Below are 24781 nucleotides of genomic sequence, written 5' to 3' on the forward strand. Positions count from 1 at the left end.
CAGAGCCTGACGCGGGGCTCGAACTCATGGACCGCGAGATCATGACCTGAGCCGAAGTCGGACGCTTAACCGACGGAGCCAGCCAGGCGCCCCTAAACTAGAATATTATTTGCATCATTGTGTTCATTGTTTAATAACCACCCATATGTCACATGTATAATTAGTAAACTATAGAGAGAAACGGAAAAAGGAGGTTTATCAAAATGCTAAGCGGTTCATTCTAGATGCTGGAAATGTAGATGATAACTATTTTCTTCTTTGAACTTTCACTGGTTTCTAACATTTAAAAAATAAAGATGGTGCTATGAAGTCACTTTAGTACATAGATAGTATGGGATGATGCCAGTCCTCATCTATTTCCCATCCTGATAAATAACCCACCCTTTCTCAGTCCACTCTCTATGCTGCCCTAAGGAGAATAAAAAACACCAAGTAAGATTCTTCCTATTTAGGCAGCAATCAACATATTTAACTGACTGCAGCTCTTTTATGTAGCCAAAACAGGCTATACTGAAATATTGCATGCTTGGGAAAACTTCTTGAGAGTTTGAAAAGCCTTAGACAGTCTTACCTTCCTACTCACCCAGAGTAAGCACTAGGTTCAAACAAGAAAAAAAAAAAATGCTGACAATCCATATCACAAACAACTTGACTCCTTGACTATTTTAAGTAATTAACAAACTGGACTTAAACACATAAGCTTATGCTTGCTTAAATATAAAGCAAAAATATACTTTAACGATCAGGTTAAATAGGCTTGAGGATTTAGACTCAAAAAAAGAAAAAAGAAAAAAAGAAAAGGATAGGACAAATGTAGATAGAAAAGCACACTCCTATACATCTGTGGCTCTTAGAATTAAAAAAGCAAACATATGACAGAATGAAAATATAAGTGTTCTCTTTATGGTTCCTTGTGTCCTGCATGCATGGAACTTCACTATATGACCAGGGATACGTGCAGAATAGAGACTGGGAAAACTTTCAAATCCGATGATCTCACAGTTACCCCAGTGATAGGGTAACCTGCATGCTTATAATGTAAATTAAGGGGGAGGGGGGAGAAAACATCAATTGTGTCAGAATTGGAGCCCCAGAATTTTGAGCCTCCCCTTCTTTTCCAATATCACTCTCCCATAAACTGCTACTCTGTCTGGTCACTGTGGCAGCCAGGAAGGAATATGGTAATTAGGGTCTGGGGCCTTGAGGTGACCTATCACCAGCTGTATGCCTCACCAACTCACTTTCAGGCCTCAGTTTCCTCATCTGTAAAAAGAAAGAGGCTAGATTCAATTTCTAAGGTCCTTTCTATGCCCAACACTCATGTTTCTATAAGTTGTTCAATTGTTTCTCTGGGATTTCAGCAAATACTAAAATAAAATTGTAAAAAGTCACTCAGGTTATTGCTCTAAACATGTGAGACTCTAAACGTTAAAAAGAAAAAAAGGCTTTGCTTTTATTAAACAACTGGTTACAAAAGGAAACAAAGAAGCTGGAACAAGTGCCAATCACGTCAAAGAACATTTCATTATAGGTAAAGAACCAGAAGCCACTGCTCTTCCACTTCTTGTGTTCACAATTCCACTGCCAACCATCTCCTGCACCACAAAGTCAAGCCCAGAAGTTTTCTACGGAGAGACTCTCAAGGAGCATGTGGGAGAAGTGCCAATCTGAAGGTGTGCAGATTCTGCTCAAGCCCAGGGGGGAAAAAAAAGCTACCTTGTAAACAAGTTGTCCCTGTTTTCAGAGGCTCAAAAGAAAAGTCTCAGTACAGTCCTATCCTACCTCAATTGGAAGGGCACCTGTACCACATAAAAATCAAACACTTTTAAAAGCTTCTATCACAGGGGTGTCTGGGTGGCTCAGTCAGTTAAGCATCCGACTTCAGCTCAGGTCATGATCTCACAGTTCATGAGTTTGAGCCCCACGTCAGGCTCTGTGCTGACACCTCAGAGCCTGGAGCCAGCTTCAGATTCTCTGTCTCCCTTTCTCCCCCTCCCTGCTCACGCTCTGTCTCTCTGTCTCTCAAAAATGAATAAACATTAAACAAATTTTTTAAGCTTTCATCACAAAAATACTAAAGAAACCATGCATAAGTGAAACAAACATTACATTTCCTTAGCAAGTTGTACAAATAAATCGCTTAAAGTTCTATCACATTCACATTTCTTGTTAAAGTTTATGTATTTCTTTTTCTATAGAAATTGCCAAAGAATCATTGGAGTGACCTGGTCTTTTGTTCACACCTTCTATGTTTAAAACCTCCATACTGGGGCACCTAGGTGGCTCAGTCGGTTGAGCGTCCGACTTCAGCTCAGGTCATGATCTCACGGACCGTGAGTTCGAGCCCCGCGTCGGGCTCTGGGCTGACAGCTCGGAGCCTGGAGCCTGCTTCCAGTTCTGTGTCTCCCTCTCTCTCTGCCCTTCCCCCATTCATGCTCTGTCTCTCTCTGTCTCAAAAATAAATAAACGTTAAAAATAAATAAAAAATAAAACCTCCATACTAATAAGCACCCAGCATCTGTTTCCTCTGAGAACATTTCCTTTCAGCAATGACAATATGCTACTAAAATCATCCCCAGCAAAAAGGGAATAATTTTTATCAGTAACCTCATTCTTCTAGGGACCATGCAAGTCATTTAGGTTCAAAACATTGCTCCTGAGAAAATTAATGCTTAAGTAGTAGGCACACCTGGTTCATTGCTGAACTGAGAATATTTTTAAATAAGCTTTCAGATTCAGTTGAAATCGTATTTGCCACCTGCTATACAGTACCTACAAGGGAAAGTTTCTTGGTGATGCTGACCTCAACCACATAATGACCTACAGCATAAATGCCTCTCTTCCCTCTCATGACTTATAATGGCTTCATCATGCATGAATTCATCTACAATGATTCTTAAACTTGTTTATATTTTAGCCTCTACAAAGTCACCAGTCACTCATCCATAGCAACCAGGTGGATAAATACACCTCAAGTCATCCTAATTACAAAAACTATTTAAAAATTGTGTGGGAGGCTTGAAAGTAACGGGAAAATAATAAATTACAAAGCAGTATCTTATAGAAAATGTAATCTTTCAGTCATAGTAATAAGCCTGCACATTTGGATAACCAAATCAAGATTTCATGTATAAACTCAAACTTTTATATAAAAGTTTTATAGTTTTATATAAACTATGAACCATCAGAGAATGTAAGAGCAGGAATCCAAGAAAATCTGACACCCAATCTTGACTCACTTAATATATATTTACTGCTCACCTACTCCACATCTGGAACTGTGATAAGGGATGAATACACAATGCAGAACAAGGTAGGTGTGGTCCTTGGCCACATGGAGCTTACATTTTCATTCTTGCTACATTAATTGTCTCCTTTGCTAGACACGATGCTAAGATACCAGAGGTAAAAAGACACACCTTTCAGTTCCTTCCCAGGGTGATTTGTTACAAGACGACAAGAAATGAGTAGATGACCATCCTTGATCAGGCCACCCTTCTCCATGGATCTCTCTAGGAGCTCCTGCTCCCAATAACCTCACTCTGTAAACAACCTAAGATGTACAAAACCAGAAGGAATTTGGATACATTTAGATTGACATTATAATGAAAGAGAAAAACAGTAACTGATGAATTAGAACACTTTCGCTTGTACTAGAAGAAGATCTGGGAAAAGTAATCTATGGAAACCAATTTAAAAAAATTCAGGGCCACCTTGCTCCTTTCACTTTACAAATAAACAAGAGATTATAAAATAGACAATTGGTACTGTCTATTTTATAGACAGTGAACTGGAGTTTATGTGAACTCCAGCATCAATTCCCTTACCTTTTAACCTGTGTGACTTAGCAGTTCTCACTCAAAAATTCTCAGAAAGGAAAAAATGGAAAGAAAAAATAAAGAATAAAGAAAAAACTAACCAAAAATAATAAAGGGGATAAATGTAATGGAATTAGACATAAAGTGAACCATGTCTGGCAAAGATACCCGCCCCCCAAAAAAGTCACTACTAGTAGCCTAATGAAGATAGTAATGGTCCTCTGTCTTGACCTAAAACTGCCTCTTGATGGAGATAATTGTAAGTCACTATTGGTAAACTGATAAGCATCTAGATACTAAGAGAAGAGAGATTAAAACTGACACACTTAATTTGAAGTCAGGAATGTTTAAACGCAAATGAATTCCATGAGTAAGTTCTACTACAACTGGTGTAGAGAGAAAATACCACCAGAAAACAACTATGAGGTGCAACTTACAGGTTTTTGGTAAGGACTTCAATTTGCAAATGTCCTGCATTTATGCTCACTCTTCCTTCTGCCACAGAAGAGGAGCCCTTCCTCTGGCCGGCAGTGCTCCGCGCAGAGGCAGCATCAGCAAAGAGGAAAGGCAGTATAAAGTTGGTGGCCTGTGAATCTAACTGACCTCAGTTCAAATCATGATTCGATCACGTGACTTTGGACAAATTACTTCATCTTTGCTGAGCCACAATTTTTTCACCTGAGAAAACTTGCAGGGTGTTTTGGAGGTGCAAAATGTTTGCACGTGTTGTTCTGTTGAAGTAAGCATTTGTATGAAGAAAAAAAATAAAGCACCATAAAAGTAGTACCTGAGTACATTATATGTTTATTAGAGAACAATGGCTGGATCATCAAATAAAAGGTATTTATTTCTTCAGGTAAAAGCATTAGCCATGCCAAAAGAAAGGGACTAGTAATAACAAATCAAAAGTGGACAGTAGACTTAAGGATGTCCATTGCATGCAATAAAATCAGGAAAGCCTATCTTCTAGGTCATGGGATACCTGTTAAACAGAGTGATACTTTTCTACTGCTTTGAACTTAATCATGTTCTAGGATTTCACTGGTTAGGGACTACCATATTTACTGATAATGGCTAATTGACAAGAATTATGGAGTGCCAACACTGAAGCACTGTCTTAGGTGATTTAAGTTTTAAAAAGCAGAATAAAGGAAAAATATAACTTAATGCCAGAATTGGACTACAGGAGTAAGTTATATAACAGTCATTGAAAACAAAAAAAAGAAGAGCTGAAATTGCAAGAAAAAAAATCACGAGAAAAAAGGGAAGAAAAAATGAATTTAAATGTAGAAGGTAGGTTTAAGAATGTTCACTAAAAAATTCTTATAACTTTTCTATACATTTAAAAATTATCATTAAATATTGGAAATAAAAGAAAAATAAATTATATTAGGTAAATTTCTCAGGCAATAGGAAAATATAATTCTGAGAGTAAAGGTACCTAGGGCCTGATATAGTAAGAATGCTGGCCAGACCACAAACAGGATATATGTTAAGAGAAGTGAAGAATGATACTCACTTTAATACTTATTTTTTTATTTTACTCTGTTTTGTCCCTTAGCAATTTGGATATCTTCATGACTCCAATAATTTTGAAACTCATATAAAAGAAAATCCATAATACCACACTAGACCTAAGAGCTGACTCAGTCGACCCTAATCCTATAAATTATCCTTATCCTTTAACTCCATATAGACACTATTTGACTGCACTTACAACTAAGGCCCAATCTCAAATTTCAGTTATTAAAATGCCATAAATTCAGCAAAAATAGTTTATCATAAAAATTAACAGGCAAGTGGATAGCTTTCCATAGAGTGAGAAAAATTCTACTAAATAATAACCATTAGCAAGGAGAAGCTTCGTAAGCTTTAACTCTAATACTCACAAAATTTGGGTGTCAACACAGCACTCTTTTTTTTTTTTTTAATTTTTTAATGTTCATTAATTTTTTGAGAGAGGGAGACAGACAGCACGCGAGAGGGGTAGGGGCAGAGTGAGAGGGAGACAGGATCCAAAGCGGACTCTGTGCTGACAGCCTAATGTAGGGCTCAAACTCACAAAGCATGACATTGTGACCTGAGCTGAAGTTGGGAGCTTAAGGGACTGAGCCACCCAGGTGCCCCAGCACTCTATTTTTTTTTTAATGTTAATTTATTTTTGAGAGAGAGAGAGATAGAGTGAGTGAGTGGGGGAGGTGCAGAGAGGTGGACAGAGGGTCTGAAGCAGGCTCCGCCCTGACAGTAGAGAGCCCCATGCCAGGCTCAAACCCACATACCACAAGATCACCATCTGAGTCGAAGTCTGACACTCAACCAACTGAGTTACCCCAGCGCCCCTATTTTTTTTTTAGTTTAATAGAAAAGCATAACTGTTATCTTTAAGTAAAAGCTAAAGGCAATATGGATTTTAAGCTAACAATGTGACCACTTAAATATATGTGTAAATGAAACAGACCAGGTACTCATCTGCAACCCAAAAAAGGAATTAGACAATATTGGGCTATTCACCATAACCCTATTTATTCTTGAAACAATAACATTTTGAATTGGCAAAAGAACACATCTCTAGTATCAGAACACTTACTGCACAGCTTTTTTAAAATACCACATTAGTTAGCATTCTGCTGTGTGCAAAATTGGCTTTTAAAAAATTAAGATAGCAGGGTGCCTAGGTGGCTCAGTCAATTAAGCATATGACTTCAGCTCAGGTCATGATCTCACAGTTTGTGAGTTCGAGCCCCATATCACAGGCTCTGTGCTGACAGCTCAGAGCCTGGAGCCTGCTTCAGATTCTGTGTCTCCCTCTCTCTCTGCCCCTCCCCTGCTCATGCTCTCTCTGTCTCAAAAATAAATAAACATTAAAAAAAAATTTTAATAAACAATTAAGATAGCCCATTAAAGGAAAAAACATCCTTCTCAAAAAAAATCTCAAAACTCTTCAAAAAATCAAAACTAAGAAATAAGAGTGAGACAGGGAAAATAAAGAGAATATAACATTGAGAACCTAAAAAAAAGAAGGGCACAAAATAAATAAGAATATTGGAAAGTTAAAATGTCCCTGAAAACATCATGTGACACACAATTCCTGTAGCACAATTATCTGAGGTATCAGCCTTGCTGTTCCTTACCTACCTTGCTTTCTCAGACTCTGGCCCACTCTCTAATACTTCATATTCATTTCTCTTAGTTAGTGTTGACACTAACCCTATTTCTGCCCTATTTTTATGTGATACAGGGTCTCTAATGGGTTTGACAGTTCGTGGAATAAGCAACATTTTTGTTTGTTTTTTTGAGAGAGAAGGCATGTGGGGGGGGGGGGGGGGGGGAGAGAAAGGAATAGAGAGAATCCCAAGCAGGCTCCTGCTGTCAGCACAGAACCCAATGTGGGGCTCAAACTCACGAACTGTGAGATACGAACTGTGAGATCATGACCTGAGCCATAATCAACTAACTAAGCCACCAAGACACCCCGGAGTGAGCAACTTTTTAAAAGAACATGATTTCAGGAATCATGAAAATCCTATCTTGATCCCTATTCTTTATGCCTCAAATACACTGCTTTCTTCACCAGACTACAAATGCCTGTAAGTGAATATAAACATCACCTCAAATTCACATTAAGAGATAAGGAGAAAAAACATGGCTTTTCCTTTAATCAGGGTTGTAAATAGGAAGTAAAAAGGCTTCTCAAAATAATCAAAGCCAACAGACCCTAAAGGGATCTTTTCCCAAAGATAGGAAAGCAAGGTCACAAGAAAAGTGGGACTGGAAAATACAGTGTAACCAGGAAACTTATGGCCAGCCCAGGCAATGTTATTACTCTTTACAGAATGGTAAAGAAAAAAATTAGAAACACAGGCTCCCCCAGCAAGGAAGCACATTAAAGCTCTGATTAGTCTGTCAAAAATAAAACCTGTCCAAAGGATGGTGGGGAGTTTTGGAAGGCTGCCCACAGCCCATCTACGGCAGCTGCATGTCTGCAGGGAGCTCCAACAAGAGCAGTGCGGGCTCGGTGCTGGACAAAGATGCAAGCCAGACGAGAAGATGTACGCAATTTAAGGTAAAAGCAACAATAACTGATGTCTTTGGAATAAGGAGCTATGGTTCTTTAAATTTACAAGTGCAAGTGTAGGGGGCGGGGGCGCACACTTGTTGTAATGGCAATGACGGCCTCGCTGGCAGCGTTAAGTTAAAAAAAAAAATAGCAGTCAAGAGGTCAGAGTACAAAGAGGCTCATCCTGTGCAGCCTGGAGAGTAAGGCAGATGGAGCACAGCACTTTCTGGACTCAAGTGTCTGCTTCACAGAAAGTCCAGGGATCATAATGAGTCCCTGGTGAGTATACAGCATATGGAACTAGGATGTTACTTAGATTGCACCCCACACATAAATCCCTTATTTTGAGTTTACCTACTTGCCAGTATATTAGAAGATTGTGTTTAAAATACCTGTGACATTGCATCAACATGCAATGCCCTGAAGCTATGACATATCTGCCAATCAAAGCATTTAAAATTACTCACAGCAGTATGAAATAACGTAAAACAGTTTTTCAGAAATGCTGTAAGCAGGTACCTTCAATGAAATATGATGATCCCTACTACATAATTCTAAAAAAGAATGAGAAGTTGGGAAGATAAGGCAACTTAAAATGTCACCAGATTATTATATTATTTTGTATATCTATTTTTAGACGCTTGACCAGTAAGAGTCAATGGTCTGTCAAATAATGTAGGCATAGCATTATGTGACATTCCATCAGTTTGACAGAAGACTCTTAAAATGGTATGATACTAGTGCAGAAAGAGTTAAATATATAAATGGAACAAAAAGGAGACATGGTGGTTTAAAAATGCTTCTGCAAATTCCTTGACAGTCCTTTCAAAATGATGAGCCTAATTCCCATCTTCATAAGGGTGGGCAGGATTTAGTGACCAGCTTCTAGCAAAGAGAAGGTGGTATAAATGATGCTATGTGATATGTGAGTCATGAAAAGGATAACTCCCTTGTAGCTCTCTCTCCTATTCACTACTTGTAGGCAAGCCAACACCATGTCATAAGAACAGCCAGCCACATTGGGGCATCTGGGTGGCTCAGTCGGTTGAGTGTCCGACTTCGGCTCAGGTCATGATCTCGCAGTTCATGAGTTCAAGCCCCGCATCAGGCTCTGTGCTGACAGCCTGGAGCCTACTTCTGATTCTGTGATTCTGTGTCTCCCTCTCTCTCTGTCTCTCCCCCACTCATGCTTTGCCCATCTCTATCTCTTAAAAAATAAAATAAAATGTTAAAAAATTAAAAAAAAACAAAAAACAAAAAAACAAAAAACAGCCAGCCACAGTAGAGGCCCACTTGGAAAGGAATTGAGGCTTCCCTCTCCCCAGTAGCCAGCATTACCATGGCCAGCCCTGTGAGTAAGCCAACTGCAAGGCTGATTCTCCTGTGTCAGGTAAGCCCTCAGATGACTGTGGCTTGGGTTGAAATCTTAACTTCAACCAGAAGACAGATCCTGAATCAGAAGTGCAGAGCTGAGCTGCCCCTAAATTACAGACCCATAGAAACTGTAAGAGAATACATGTTTTAAGCTGCTAAGTTTTGGAGTAATTTGTTTTGCAGAAATACCTAATAAAATAGTAGACCCAGAAATAGATCCAAAGACACAAACTTATATGATAAAGATATTAACATTGAGAAGAAGGGACTTGAATTAACAAAGGTTGCTGAAATAACTACAATTTGTACAATTTGTAAGGGGGGAAAAATCAAAGGTGGATATTTACTTAACTCATTATAGAAAAATAAATCTCACACAATTCAAAAATTAAATATAAAAAATAAAAATATAAACACAAAACTGGGGTGCCCAGGTGGCTCAGTTGGTTGAGTGTCCAACTCTTGATTTCAACTCAGGTCATGATCCCAGGGTCATGGGATACAGCTCCTCGTCAGGCTCCATACTGAGCATGGAAACTGCTTGGGATTCTCTCTCTCTCTCTCTCTCTCTCTCTCTCTCTCTCTCTCCCCCTCTGCCCCTCTGCCCCTCTGCCCCTCTCCCCTGCTTGCACACTCTCTCTCTCTAAAATTAAAATAAAAATATATATATGTTTTTTCTTCTATTATATATATATATAATAAAAATATATATGTTATGTATATAAAATAAAATAAAATAAAATAAAATAAAATAAAATAAAATAAAGGCAAACAGTCTTTTAGGGGTAGGAAGAGGCATTTCAAACATTTAATAAAGCCCAGAAAACATAAAAGAAAATTACTGATGGGTCTGACTACATAAAAATCAACACATATCACAAATAAGGTTAAAAGATAATCAGCCTGATATAAAAAGCTGCAATATATATTAATCCTCAAAGCTTCATATCTTGAAAATTATGTAATTCTTATAAATTATAGGGGAAAAAACAAATGTTCTGAGTGAAAAGTGGGCAAAATACGTGAAAGGCATTTCATTGAAAGCAAATATGGATAGTTTACAGAGATATAAAAAGGTGTTTAACCACACTAACAACAAAAGACAAATAAAAACCACCTTTTTAACCTATCAAACTGGCAAAGATTTAGAAAACAAAAAGCACCCAGGGTGGAAAAACACCACATCTCATGCTCTCCTGGTGCTATAAATGGGTGAAACCTTTCTTGAAGGTAACATGGCAAAATGTGCCAACATGTTACATGAACACACCTTCTGTGCAGAGGCGCCAATTCTAAGGTGTGAAGACAGGATCAAGGATTTTCTAATCCTTTCTCTAATAACCTGAAAACAATCTATAAAAGGGTCTATGGATACATAAACAACAGACTGACATGCATCAAGTAGAATCATTTGTAATGATTAAAAAGGATATTGTGTACCTATACTGCTTGACATATGGAGTTGGAAAACTCTAAGTATAATGGGAACTCATTTGAAATTTTATACACACATAGACTATTATTATCATCATCATAATTATCGAAAGAGGTCAGGTGAGGAAGAATATGAGCCAAAATGATGACAGCAGTGTTTATAGGCAGTCAAGGAATTTTTGCTTTCTTCTGTGTAATTTTCCATATTCTCTGAATTTTCAATAGTGGGTACATATTTCCTTTGCAAACTAAAGCAAATTAAGAGTAGTCTTTCCCGCTACCACAGAGATTTCTTTAATGCGAATTAGCTCATGTGCAGGAAAATGACGTCAGTTGTCTTGGCTCCAGCAGGAGCGAGTTTCCTCACACTTAATGGGAAAGTTCCATTCGGCAGCTTCAAGACTTCCACTTGTCTACGTCTATGTTAAGCTACTTGAGGAAGCTGAGGGTGCCGATGAAGAAAGGCACAATATTTTCCACTGTGTTCAGAATAACGTAAAACTCATAAGTCAACACCCTTTTTAACCTTGGCGAAATTAGTCTCTGGGAGAAGTGGGACTATGAAGACACAACTCTCAGGAGGAAAACCAGGGTTTAAGACTGCCTAAGATGAACTGTGACACTGGGTATAAATGCCAGTTGAGATTTGGCCATTTTGTGTGTGTTATTCTGTGTACAACATTCCACTGGTCTCAAATGATCTGTTCTCATCTGTTCCTAACGCTCTATTCCCTGTAAGCCCTATCACTCATAGCACATGACTTTGCAGAATTAAAGATTTTTCAGGAATGCAAACATGGCATTAATAGAGAAATGCCTATGCTATTCTGAGTAAAATGCAAAGAGGTAGAGAAACATTCCATAAGTAAAAACAGAAAGAGAAAGAAAACTTTAAACTTCGTATCGCTTCAGCCATGGTTTCTAATGAAAGATATGAAACACAGGGCAAAACCATTTCAGTATTTGTGATTTACTCCATACATTTTTATTTCATGTTACATATCTAACGAAAAAGAAACGGTCTTTGCTCCACTATCCACTTAAAAAATCTAAACAAGACAGAATTAAACAGGCATCAACTGTGGAAAAGGCAGTGATCCAATCAACATTTTTTTTTTTTTTTTAGTTTGTATAAACAGGAAAGAGATTTCTTTCTTTCTCATATAAAAGAATTCCAGAGGTGGACAGTTCATACTGACTCTGCACTGCCCATCATGGCAATTCACCCATCATCTTTCCTTTTTTAAGGAAATACTACTTTATTGCAGTATAATCGACATACAAAAAGTTGTACATATATAATGGATACACTTTGATAAGTTTGGAAATAAGTATATACCAGTGAAACCATCACCACAACATATTCCATAAACATATGGGACACCTCCAAAAGTTTCCTTCCACTCTCTTTTGATCCCATTAATTTTTTTTAATGTTTATTTATTTTTGAGAGATAAAGAGTGAGCATGGGGGAGGGGCAGAGAGAGAGAAGGAAAGAGAGAATCCCAAGCAGGCTCCACACTGTCTGCACAAAGCCCAAGACGGGGCTCTACCCTACAAACAGTGCCATCATGACCTGAGCTGAAACCAAGAGCCGGGTGCTTAACTGGCTGAGCCACCCAGGTGTCCCTAATCCCATTAACTTCTGAACAGAGTATTCAATTAAATACCCTCAGTTGGGATGGAGGGAAGAAGAAATGCAAAAAATGAGGGAAGCAGCTCTGAAACTATATTAGATACATTGCAGCCTTGACCAAAAGAATAAAAGTATTAGTTGGAAACCATGGTGCTCTGTGGAAAAGGGGAGACACAGGGGAAAGTGAAGAAAAAACCCTCTAGAGACCTAAAAGCAAAGATACCCCAGTATCTTGTTACCCCAGTAGTAACAAGAACTTCTAGTATCTGGATCTTAGGTTCTAATACTATTCTTCACTAAAAGCTCTTCAGAGAAAAAATTGATTCCAGGGCTGGACCTGGGAAGGTATAAGATGAACCTGGAACATTTTGTTACACCTCTAAGTAAAGAGATGCTCAGAAAAATGATAGAAGAACATAAAAGGTCGCAGGGGCCTGCTTGAAGGTGTTCCTGCACTAAATATGGGAAAATCTGGTCACTAAATAATTAAGGTCAGTAATAATTATAAACTATGAAAAAGTACCTTGAGATTTGCTTATTTTATGAAATTGGGTATTGGGGCACCTGGGTGGCTCAGTTAGTCAAGTGTCTGACTTCAGCTCAGGTCATGATCTCGCGGTCCATGAGTTCAAGCCCCACATCTGTGCTGACAGCTTGGAGCCTGGAGCCTGCTTTGGATTTTGTGTCACCCTCTCTCTGCCCTTCCCCTGCTGGCTCGCGCTCTCTCTCTCTCTCTCTCTCTCTCTCTCTCAAAAATAATTAAACATTAAAAAATTTTAAAACAAACAAAAAAAAAAAGAACGGAGTATTTAGCCTCAAAAGGTAAGTTAAGTAATGCAAATTTAATTTTAGTATAAGTAATCTCATGAAAGTATTTTATAAACTGTTAAGTTTAATAAAATGCATTTTTTTAAAGTTTACAAAATATTATTTTAAAATAAGTTTCCTTTGGGATCATTCTCAGATATATGTTAGAAATTAAGTTAGCTTCCTTGAAGGTTCAAAAATTTTTCTTCAGTTCATAAATTATCCATCTATATAATTTTCAAAGTATAATAACTGAGCGAAGTAAATAAAGCTTTCGACTATTTTTCGATTTTATATCTGCATATCCAGCTGTTCTGTGAGTTTGAGATCCAGTGGTAAAATACAAAGTTGTGAATTTGAACTATTTTAAATGCATACCTTATTATCATTAGTTATAGTATAAAATGGTCAGACTCCTGGAGTTTGCCAAGAAACAGCTGATGTTGAAATTATCTAAGCCTAAAACGCACTGAGCAGAGAAATGATCACAAAAAAAAAAAGAGAGAGAAAGAGAGAGAGATAGAGAGAGAATTGAGCTAGCATTTCTTCCTTTAGTATTTACTCCTTTTATGTCAATAAACATTTGAGTACCTGCTACATGCAGGGCATCATAAAGTTTCTATACTGAAAGAATGAAGATATACCTGTGTATCTATATACATATTGAACATTAAACATTGTTCTTTTGAATTAATCTGGCCTCGTGATAAGGTGACAAGGGCCATAAAAGTAAAATGAAGAAAGATAGGTTTTATAGAAAAGATAGGCAACTGGGGATATAATAGAAAGACAAACTATACAGTATTTGATAATTTCTGGTCCTTCTACTCTCAGAGAATGACTGCCCCAAGGTCAACGTGGTAGTTAGCCAAGTGCCATGTACTAAAAAAGAAATACAAACCACAACTTCCACCTGCTTGAAATCCTTCAATAACTCTCCATTTCCTGTAGCACAATATCAAGCTCCTTAGATTTAGCATACAACTTACCTTTCATTAGCACATCATGCCCTTGCCAAACCCAGCTACATGCAAGTTCTAGAATGCATCATGCTTTTACTTGTTGCTGGGCCCTTATGTATATTCCCCTCTGTCTTCATTACTCTTCCCACCTTTCTTTTTCTTGGAAACTCTTTTTTTTTTTTTTTTTTTTTTTATATAATCTCTACGCCCAATGTGGGGCTTGAACTCACAATCCTGAGATCAAGAGTTGCATGCTGTACCAACTAAGCCAACCAGGTACCCCATCTCAGCCAACTCTTATTCATCCTTCAGTCTGCTGAGATATCACCCCACCAGGAAGTCCCCCCTGGCTCTCCAGGTCTGAATTAATTGCTCCTCTACACATTCCCACAAAATCCTATGCTTCCTCTGCTATAGCATTTATCACACTTGACTTTCTCATCTTTACTTCCAATTGGCTGTGAGTTCTTCGAGGGCAGGGACTCTTGTTCCCTGCCAAACTTCAGTGTTTGATTGTCAATACAGTTTTATGGAAGAAATTAATAAATTACTTCCAATAATGTATTATTAATAACAATTTTTAAGTAATTATTTTGGTAAGCTAACCTCATAATTTCCCATCCATGTAGACTATCTGCTTTGTATTCAGAATATGATGGATGTTGTGGAGGCATGGATGAAGGGAAAGGCATTACCTAACCACTTGTAACAAATTAGGTGTGTGTGTGTTGTGTCTGTGTGCATGGGGAAATATGTTCATGTGTCTGACTACCCTCTCTCTCATCTGATAGCTTTACTTGGCAGTTGGAAGATATTTATTGAGGAAGTATTTCTTTTTAAATTATGTATATTTATGTATGTGTATGTTTATGTACACTGAACTTCAAGAGGTGGATTTTTTTGGTATTTTTTTCTTCCAGAAATCATAGCACAACACTCATGGCTAAAGGCAGTAAAGGTGGGTAAGAAGGATCAAGTAATTTTTCACAACCAAATTCAACTATAGGACATCAACATTATTTTTCCAGTTAAAAGCTTACTTTGAGGAAGTTTTTAGCTTGTTTTTCCTTAAAAGCAATGTTTTTATCCCAAGCTCCATGGTGTCCTTAAGGATTCCCTAGAGGCATGAGGGCCAAAGGGAGCAAACACAAAGTGACCAAAACTCTGAGCTCCGATTCCCTTCTTTAGTCATAGTTACTCTGCTTCCATCTGTTTGGTTTTTTTAATAATAGAATTCCAAAAAAGATTTTCTTTGAAGGGTTCACTACATTAAAAAATAAGAAGAAAAAAAAGGTTAAAAACCACCAACTTAAAGGATTAGAGGTGGACTAAGGCTCAAACTATATAATTAGAGCACTAACATTTTTCATGTTTCTTGTTTAAATTCACCTCTGTCGGGTTCATAGGCCCTTATTTGTGATAAAATGAGAAATATCATTGGAATGCAGATATCCAGGTAGAGTAAAAACAACATGGGTTTGGGGAAGTGTATTTATTCTCTGATGCAGCAATAAGATTATTTATCTTATAATGTTTAATGGCATTATTTGTGTACCAATCTTCAAGTTAATGATTCATAACAAAGAACACCAAAATAATATAACTGAACAACAGAAAAGCCCACTGGAAATGCCAGCTGCAGCTATGTTTTATATATATTACATGAATACCCCACCTCACTTTAATAAGCTCTTAGTAAAAAGATCACCTTAAATGAGAAAATTCACCAAACTCACACATAAGTGGCAATTTTAACTATTTGGCCAATAAAGAAAAAAATTGAGAACAGGGTAACTGCAACCAAGGGGCTCCATATCCCAACATTCAGAAGACCATTGGGAACACCCCAGTAGGGAGAATTCGACCTGCTGGTGAACTCAGCAGTGATAAGCAGAAATGGGAGTCTCAAAACAGAAACCTTCAGCCGTCCTCTGCACAACTGCTGGAATTGTGGAATGGTATTCCACTGCAAGTCAGGTAAACATCTGAAAACAACTTCTAGCTCCGTAACTTCCTAAGTTAGGTGAATCCGAAATCTTTACAATTGAACACATATAATTATTCCTAAGATCTACTGAGTTGAGAAGGAACCAAACTAATTTTCATCTCTTCTGGGAAACCTTACATGAGAACTCTAAGCCCCGGCACTGTCTTCCACTCCCAAACTCCTCTGACATGTACTAGACACACCCTCATTTGGCACCCAGTATTATTAGTTATCTTTGTATAGATATGTCCATTCTCCCCATCTATGCTCAAAGCCCCTAAAGAGTAAGTACCATGGCTTACTCCTCTCTCCTAAAAGTCTTAGAATTTTGTGAAGCATTTGCAAGTGCTAAGCAAGTGTGTCTTGACTGCTTAATTTTATTTATTTTTTTTATTTTTTTAACGTTTATGTATTTTTTTAAACTTTCTTTAATGTTTATTTATTTTTGAGAGAGAGAAAGAGAGTGAGTGCCAGCGGGTAAGGGGCAGAGAGAGAGAGAGGGAGACACAGAATCCAAAGCAGGCTCCAGGCTCTGAGCTGTCAGCATAGAGCCTGACACGGGGCTTGAACTCATGGACTGGGAGATCATGACCTGAGCTGAAATCAGACACTTAACCAACTGAGCCACCCAGGCGCCCCTAACGTTTATTTATTTTTGGGGCAGAGACAGAGTGTGAGTGAGGAAGGGACAGAGACAGAGGGAGACACAGAATCCGAAGCAGGCTTCAGGCTCTGAGCTGTCAGCACAGAGGACAACACAGGGCTCGAACTCACAAACTGGGAGATCATGACCTGAGCCAAAGTTGGACGCTTAACCGACTGAGCCACAAGATAACACACCCACCCAGGCACCCCTTTAATTTTTTTTTTTTTTAATATTTACTTTTAAAAAAAGACAGGGTGTGAGTGGGGGAGGGGCAGAGACAGACAGTGACAGAATCTGAAGCAGGCTCCAGGCTCTGAGCTGCCAGCACAGAGCCCCACGTAGGGCTCAGACTGACGAACGGTGAGATCATGACCCGAGTGGAAGTAGGATGCTCAACCGACGCTTAACCCCTACTTAACTTTAGATGTGGTTTATATTGCCACCTACTTATAATGTTGATGGAGAGACAGTTTGGTATGACTGTGTCAGGCACTCCGTTCCTTTAAATACCAGTCAGGAGCATAAGAAAGAAACTGGATGGCCTGAGCAGGCTGTTTGGAGAGCCACACAATCTATCTGATATAGCACCTCCCTGCACCTGTCATTCCCAAAGAACCAAAGGACCCATCTAATTCTAGAGCTAAATCTTGACTTCCCTTCCCATGCTCAGCACCAAAGGAGAAATCAAAAAACTTGGATTCAAGTCCTAGCTATGCCAATGACCCAGCAATTCATTTCATCTGTTTGAGTGGACTACCTGTAAGGTTCTTTGCTTCAACTATCTGTGATTCTGAGTCTAACTTCAGGCCTTTACCTTCCATATCAGAAATCCATAGAATAGCCCCTTCTCCCCACTCCTAAAATTACCTGTCTTTCAATATACATCCCATCATCATCATCACTGCACCTGTGCTCAAAGACCACTTCTGGCTTCTGCTGCAAGGTTACCATGCTCATGAAATCATGTTCACTTGCCTGGTCTTTATACATGTGCTCATTTAACAAACACACATCACATAGCTGGTTGGGTAGTACAAGATAACACACACACTTGGGGAAACTTCTAATATATTCCTGCTGTCAGCAGCAAAGATAAATATAACCCTACTTACAAATAAGTGCCAGTAACAATAAACAAAATTATTTTTATATGGGTCACCAAATAGGTTGTTGTCAACTTAATCAACAGCTTGGTGGCCCTAAGAACAATTCCCTGATCCTTCCAATTTTGTAAGAAACTTATTTTTATTGATACATCAACAGCAAATGATATTAGGGAGCATCACAATGGTTGTTATGGTAAATGGCTCAGAAAGAAAATTTAGTAACAATTTTGATGGATTTTAGGGAGTATATGAGCTAGATAAAAATATATGAGCCATATAGAAATTCAAAGCAATTTAAATTAATATCTATCAGTTTTGAATAATGAAGAAGTTTTTCAGAACCTAATATATCTTTGTTCTGAAAAAAGGCTAGACATATCACCTAAAGACCTTCCCCTTTCCCTAGCCAAGTAATTTGTTATCCAATTAATTACAAAGAAAGGTGGCAACCTCACCTCTTCATGAGTCTAGCCAAATGAATCATTTGTGTCTACCCATAATAAAATCACAGATGAAAGTTCAGTTTTAGTAGTGAGACAGACATAACAGAATCCCCTAGGCAATATTTAAGATGTTATTTTTCCTTGGCCAAAATTATACCAACATTTTGCTATATTAGGTGTTAACTTCAGTACAAACATTAGATAGTCATATAAAAATTTTTGACTAACAGTACAGTGAGGTTTTCTTCCATTTTTAATAAGGATAGAGTGATGGGCAGACACTCTCAAAATCAGTCAGATATACTCTTTCACAAATTATTATCAAATCTGTAAACTCTGAAAGAAGCATTAATTGGAAACAGAAAGAAAAACTGTAAAACAACTTTATTGTGAAACCAATGAAATAAAAATTTCATTCTAGTAAAGAATATTCACTTGCATTATCTAAAATATTGTATTGCTATATCAATGATACTAATATAAAAATTTTCGTTATTCTGTTTTTTTACCTCGATTAATCTCTTACATTCACCTACTCTTATCCCATATTGAAAGATATCAACTAATGTTCACAGTATTTGAGTAACCTTCCTAAGGTCACACAGACAGTAAGTAGCAGAGCTGAATCCAGATTATGTGCCCCCATGGCCTGTGCATTTAAGCACTGTGTTCCCCACCTCCCACTTAGTCACCACTCCCAGTAAATATTCATCACTCCCAATAAACATAACATGAGTTATTGATTTCATAGCTGCTACCACAGCAATCAGATGCAACTTTTATGAGGAGTGTTCTGAATACACAATTAGTTCAATCCACTATGTAAAAGGTAAATGCTCAAGTCTCGTTAATTTCTAATAAATTTTCAAATGCAGAAGGGGTATAAAAGGAAGAAAAGTACAAATCTATATATACAACATCAATTAAGAGAAAAATATCGCTGGAGTTGTCTTTGGACTTAAGCACTGAAAACATTTATTATCCTGCTATCCTTTCAGCCCCTCTGTATTGGCTCTTAGAACTTCATATTTCACTGTTGAAACACAGGAAAGCTGGAAGATACGTGCATTTCAAAACATCGTGCCCTTTTGCAATTTCCCTTCTACATTTATTACCCGGATCTTTAAACACTCAACTAGGAGCTAAACCAATTCAACTGTATGTGTAAAATGTAAAACTGGAAATGCCAGAAAATCAACATGACCTTTAAAATGTAACATTTTCCACAATCATTTAGTTAATAGTAGAAAGACATTTTATAGTATTTAAAGCATAATCTTCATGTGTAATATTTTCAGCAAACATAAAAGCAAATACAGAACAAAGTACTTAAAAATCAACCACATTTTTTAAACAAAAATTGCAATTAATTTTAAGCTACCACTTGTTTGCAGTAGTTACTGTACCTGTTAAACATTCATAACCATATTGGTGTGCTCCATTTGTCAAATACAAAGCTGATGCAACCATCACCACCCAAGCCCAGTCACCTCCTACGACTGGTAGGGCCTACCACTATGACTAATTCTCCCCCAACTTAGCCCTATTAGTTAGCTTGAGAACTAAAATATGTGTCAGACAAAGGCCAAGATGAGCCCTCTCTCTAAGTCAACAGGACCACCTTGATTAATTCCAAGGCACTGATCGCATCATGTTTTCTAACCAACAGACTCCTCAAAGATACTTAAAGAAAGATAATAATTAGGTAGTCGATATTACCATAAAATTAAATTTTATATAAGAGCAAATGTAGTCTTCTATCTTCAGATCCAATCATGTATTTGTTAAAAGATATGCAAATAAATGCTAATGGGATGGCAAATTTTCCCCAAGAGAAAATCACACTTCAGATAAATCACCACTCTTACGATTTTAATTCCATAATCAAGTAGCAATCCTTGAGAATGTAACTTTCCCCTTTGACTACTTTGATTAAGTATTTTCAGTAGAAGCTGATCAGAAAATAGTTTTTCTTAGATTTTTTTTTTTTTTCCACTGCACGGTTCCTAGCAGATTAAAATTAGCAAGACAGATGAAGTCAGAATCCACATCATCTCCATTTATTGCCTTTAACAGCTGGAAATTAGGAAGAAAAAGAGATCGAAGAAACAAACAGAACAATCTAATGCCTGGCTAAAGGACAAATTCTACCTTTAAAATTGCCCACGGTTCCTATCAACTCTATGAATTCACTTCTTTAATGAAAAGAGTGAAAGAGCAAGGTTATAGCTTGCAGAGACAAAATAGTGACATATCAGCCAAGCAACTAAATTAGGTATCTCACCTGTCACGGAGAAAATCAATAAGGCCCAGTGAATTTATATTGTACACTGCTTTATTTAGGGAAAAACTTTGAAATACAACATCTTCAGCTCTTTGTGTACTAAACATATTCTGCTCCATTGGCTGGAAGAAATCTAAGAAAAGATGGCCTCTGTGGCACAGGGCAAACAGGACTCTGCCTTAGTGCAACACAGAAGCAGAACAAGATGAAAGAAAAGCAGCTGGGAAGGGGAGTTTTCCATTCAACATACGTAAAAATAAACAGGGAAAGGAATGTAAGTGGCTACCCTAAGAAGAAAATAGGTAGAATCGGCTTGGGTGGAAACAAAACACCAGCAGGATTGAGGAAGCCCTCAAAGTAGTTTACACCCCAAACAAATCAAGAGTGACACAAACTCAGGCAGGAAAAATGTGGCTCAATAGTCAAAGACATGCAGAGTCTGACCTGATTCTTTTCCAGCATCATCTTCTTCTCTTTTATGATGGTACCCTTCACATTCCCTCCCTATGCCTTTACTTGTTCTACTCTTTCAGCCTAGGTTTCTTTCCACCCTCTCCACACACTTAATGCTGCAGTCTCCTAATACAAGCTCAAAACTCACTCATATTTTATGAAGTCACAGGCAATCTCCAATCTGTTAGCTATGCCCCATCCTATGGCACCCAAAGCTTTGTTTACACCTCATTTTGGACACTTAGATTATATTCTGTATCAGTCATTTATTTACGTATTCATCTTCCCCACCACTATACCTAAGGGTGATTTTTTGGGGGGAGGGGGTATATTTTTTTAACTGTGGCAAAATACACATGACATAAAATTTACCACATTAACCATTTTTAAATGCACAGTTCAATAGTGATAAGTATACTCACATTGTTGTGCAACCAATCTCCAGAACTCTTCTCTTGCAAAACTGAAACTCTGTATCCATTAAACAACTCCTTATTCCTCCCTACCCCCTACCCCTGGTAACCAGTATCCTGCTTTCTTTATGAATTTGACTACTCTAGGGACCTCACATAAATGGAATTTGTCTTGTGACTGGCTTATTTCACTTAGCAAATGACCTCAAGGATCATCCATGTTGCAGCATATATCAGAATTTCCTTCCTTTTTAAGGCTGGATAATGTCCTACTACATGTGTATTCCACATTTTGTTTACCAATTCATCCAGCTGTGGATACATGGGTTGCTTCCACCTTTTGAGTACTGTGATTAATGCTGCTATGAAAATGGGTCTTAGAAACTTTTCAATTATTATTTTTTTAAGCTTTCTTTATTCTTGAGACAGCACACAGGAGTTGGGGATGGGCAAAGAGGGGGACAGAGGATTCAAAATTGGCTCTGCACTGACAGCAGCGTGACTGACATGGGGCTCGAACTAAAAAAGCATGAGATCATGACTTGGGCGGAAGCTGGACGCTTAACCGACTGAGCTCCCCAAGCGCCCGCCATTTTACATTAAGAGTGCATAGCATTATAATTTCCCCACATCCTCACCAATACTTGTTACTATTTTTTTTAATAGTAGCTACCCTAATGAGTATGAGTTAATAGTATCTCATCATGGTTTTCATTTGCATTTTTCTAATGATTAGTAATACTGAGCACCTTTTCGTGTTCTTATCAGTCATTTGTGTATCTTTGTTGGAGAAATGTCTATTCATGTCCTTTGTTCATCTTTTAATTGAGTTATTTGTTTTTTGTTGTTGAATTATAGGATTTTTTATAGACTCTGGATATTAACCCCTTATCAGATATATGATCCAGAGGGATTTTTTAAATTCACTTTTCTATTCCCTAACTTTCCATAATGGATTATATGTAATACAGAAATATACTTTGAGTTGAATGTGTTTCTTCCATTAAAAAAAAATGTTTGTATAATACAAAATTCAAAATATCCAAAAGGTAGTATACAATTGAAAATAAGACACCCTCTCATCCCTGCTCTCCAGCCACTCCCCAGAGGCATTTTATATTTTTTAATTACTCCCTCCAGAGATATTCTGTACATATACAAGAAACTATATATCTTAATTTAGTCTCCTCCAAAATATTAACCTACTAATGCCCACTGTTCTGCATCTTTTTTTGACTTAATAATTATTCCATTTCAGTATATATCAACTGCCTTATTCATTTTAACTACTACACATTCTACTATACGTACCATAATCTATTTATCCAATTCCCTAAGAATGGGCACTTAAGTTGTTTCTAATTCCTGCCAACAATACCCTTAAATATATTTCATCCAAGTACAAGATCTGCAGAATAAATCCTAATAAGGAATCAAATGATATGTGTGTTTTAAGTTTTGTTAACTATTTCTAAATTGGTCTCAATGAAAACTGCAAAAATCCATACTCCCATTAGCAATGATGAATCTGCCTATTTCCCTATACCCTCAATAACACATTGTGTTTTCAAACTTTGTTTCTTTGCCAATCTGACAGACTACTAAATCTAATATTTAGGTCATTCACAATCTAACCTCAATCTACATGTTCCATGGCCTTTTACTGTAGACAAATAGTTTCTCATTGGTTCTAAATTAAAGAACAAAGGTACTTCCCAAATGTCTTTGTTCAAACCCTATCGGTTATTTTGAATGGTTAAGATGATCTTTCTGCTCTCCCTGCAAATACAAAAGACAACATTGATTCAACAACTATTTAGTAAGAGTCTACTATGTTGCATAAAAGTAACTGAATTTTGTGCAATGGAAGATCATAGTAGGGAAGGTCAACCTAGAATGGAGAGAGGCCTCTATAACTTTAAGCTATACAGGCATACTTCGTTTTATTGCACTACTCCTTATTGTGCTTCGCAGATCATGCTTTGTGTGTTTGTCTGTTTTTTTACAGATTGAAGTTTGTAGCAACCTTGTATCAAGCAAGTGTCTTAGTGCCATTTTTTCAATAGCATTTGCTCACTTCATGTCTCAGTGTCACATTTTGGTAACTCTCACAATATTTCAAACTTTTTCATTATTATTATACTCGCTACAGTGATCTGTGATCAGTGATCTTTGATGTTACTATTGTTAATTGTTTTGGAGCACGACAAACCATGCCCATAAAAGATGGTGAACTTAATCAGTAAGTGTGTGTGTTCTGACTGCACATGTGGTGGAAACAGAACTATGTCATGTCTTCAGCCATAGAATACACTTTGAAGACAAAAAAAGAACTTTAAATTAGTACAGATACAAAAAGATGAGATTGCAAGATAATAAGGATGTTAATAAAGGACGTGACTATTAGAGTTTTATCTTGAACTAAACAACATCAAGCATTCTCAAACTTGGAAGTGTAGAGTTTTCTGTAACTATAATGCATTAGTATGTCGCTGACCATTCCTCTAAGTATTTTAAACTAGATGGACACTTTGAAACTAGAATTATATTTAATGTATCACTTGCCTCAACATTTCAACTTCACAAGACTATTTGCATTCTCTTCCCCCCCAAAAATCTTTCTACCTAACTATGCCTTGCCCTACTGGCTTCAATCATCTACCATCTTCAATGGTAGATGTTTTCCTACCATAAACATCTAATAATGTGTCTCTGACTATATACAGAAGGTGGCAATATAATTCGTGCTGTTGAAGGGAGAACTAACATCTCAAGCTAACAACTAGGAAATAAATGTGATTAGGAGCACACAAGCTGAATATCACAAAGTGTATACCTTTCACAATAAGATACAAGCAGCCTTAATAAGACATATTCAGAAGAAAAAAAATGCATTTTTTTCTCGGACACAGCTAAATAATACATCTTTTCTGTAGTATTACCTTCTTAACCCCAATTATTACTGCCCTTTATTACTTGTCTGCAAAACCAAAAAAAAAAAAATTTAAAAAGTTAAATGTGATAACCCGATATGACTCATTAACTAAATAATTCCTCACATTTCTTAAAATTTTTTTTAAGTTTATTTATTTTGAGAGAGAAAAGACAGTGTGAGTGGGGGAGGGGCAGAGAGAGAGAGGGAGACTGAGAGTCCCAAACAGGCTCTGAACTGTCAGTGCACAGCCAATGTGGGGCTTGAACTCATGAAACCACTAGATCATGACCTGAGCCTAAACCAAGAGCCAGATGCTTAACAAACTGAGCCACTCAGACTCACATTTCTTTATGAATTAAAATTTACATAGGATTCTAACAAACAGCTTGGCTAGTACTCAAAAATAACCATGTGAGCTCCATTTTT

General features: G+C 37.3%; 1 protein-coding gene across 11 annotated transcripts in view; it reads right to left on the minus strand.

Moving 5' to 3' along the window:
* Window positions 1–24781, minus strand: part of IMMP2L (inner mitochondrial membrane peptidase subunit 2) — an 879044-nt gene that overhangs the window by 842532 nt on the left and 11731 nt on the right. For 2 of the 11 annotated variants that reach the window (XM_049642961.1, XM_049642959.1), the window contains exon 3: window positions 3420–3553. The exons of the other annotated variants lie outside the window; for them this stretch is intronic. The gene's annotated coding sequence lies outside the window, so the exon portion shown is untranslated. The remainder of the gene's footprint in view (window positions 1–3419; window positions 3554–24781) is intronic. 11 annotated transcript variants of the gene reach the window in all.

The sequence above is a fragment of the Panthera uncia genome, chromosome A2 (assembly GCF_023721935.1).
Source record: "Panthera uncia isolate 11264 chromosome A2, Puncia_PCG_1.0, whole genome shotgun sequence".
NCBI classification, from domain to species: domain Eukaryota; kingdom Metazoa; phylum Chordata; class Mammalia; order Carnivora; family Felidae; genus Panthera; species Panthera uncia.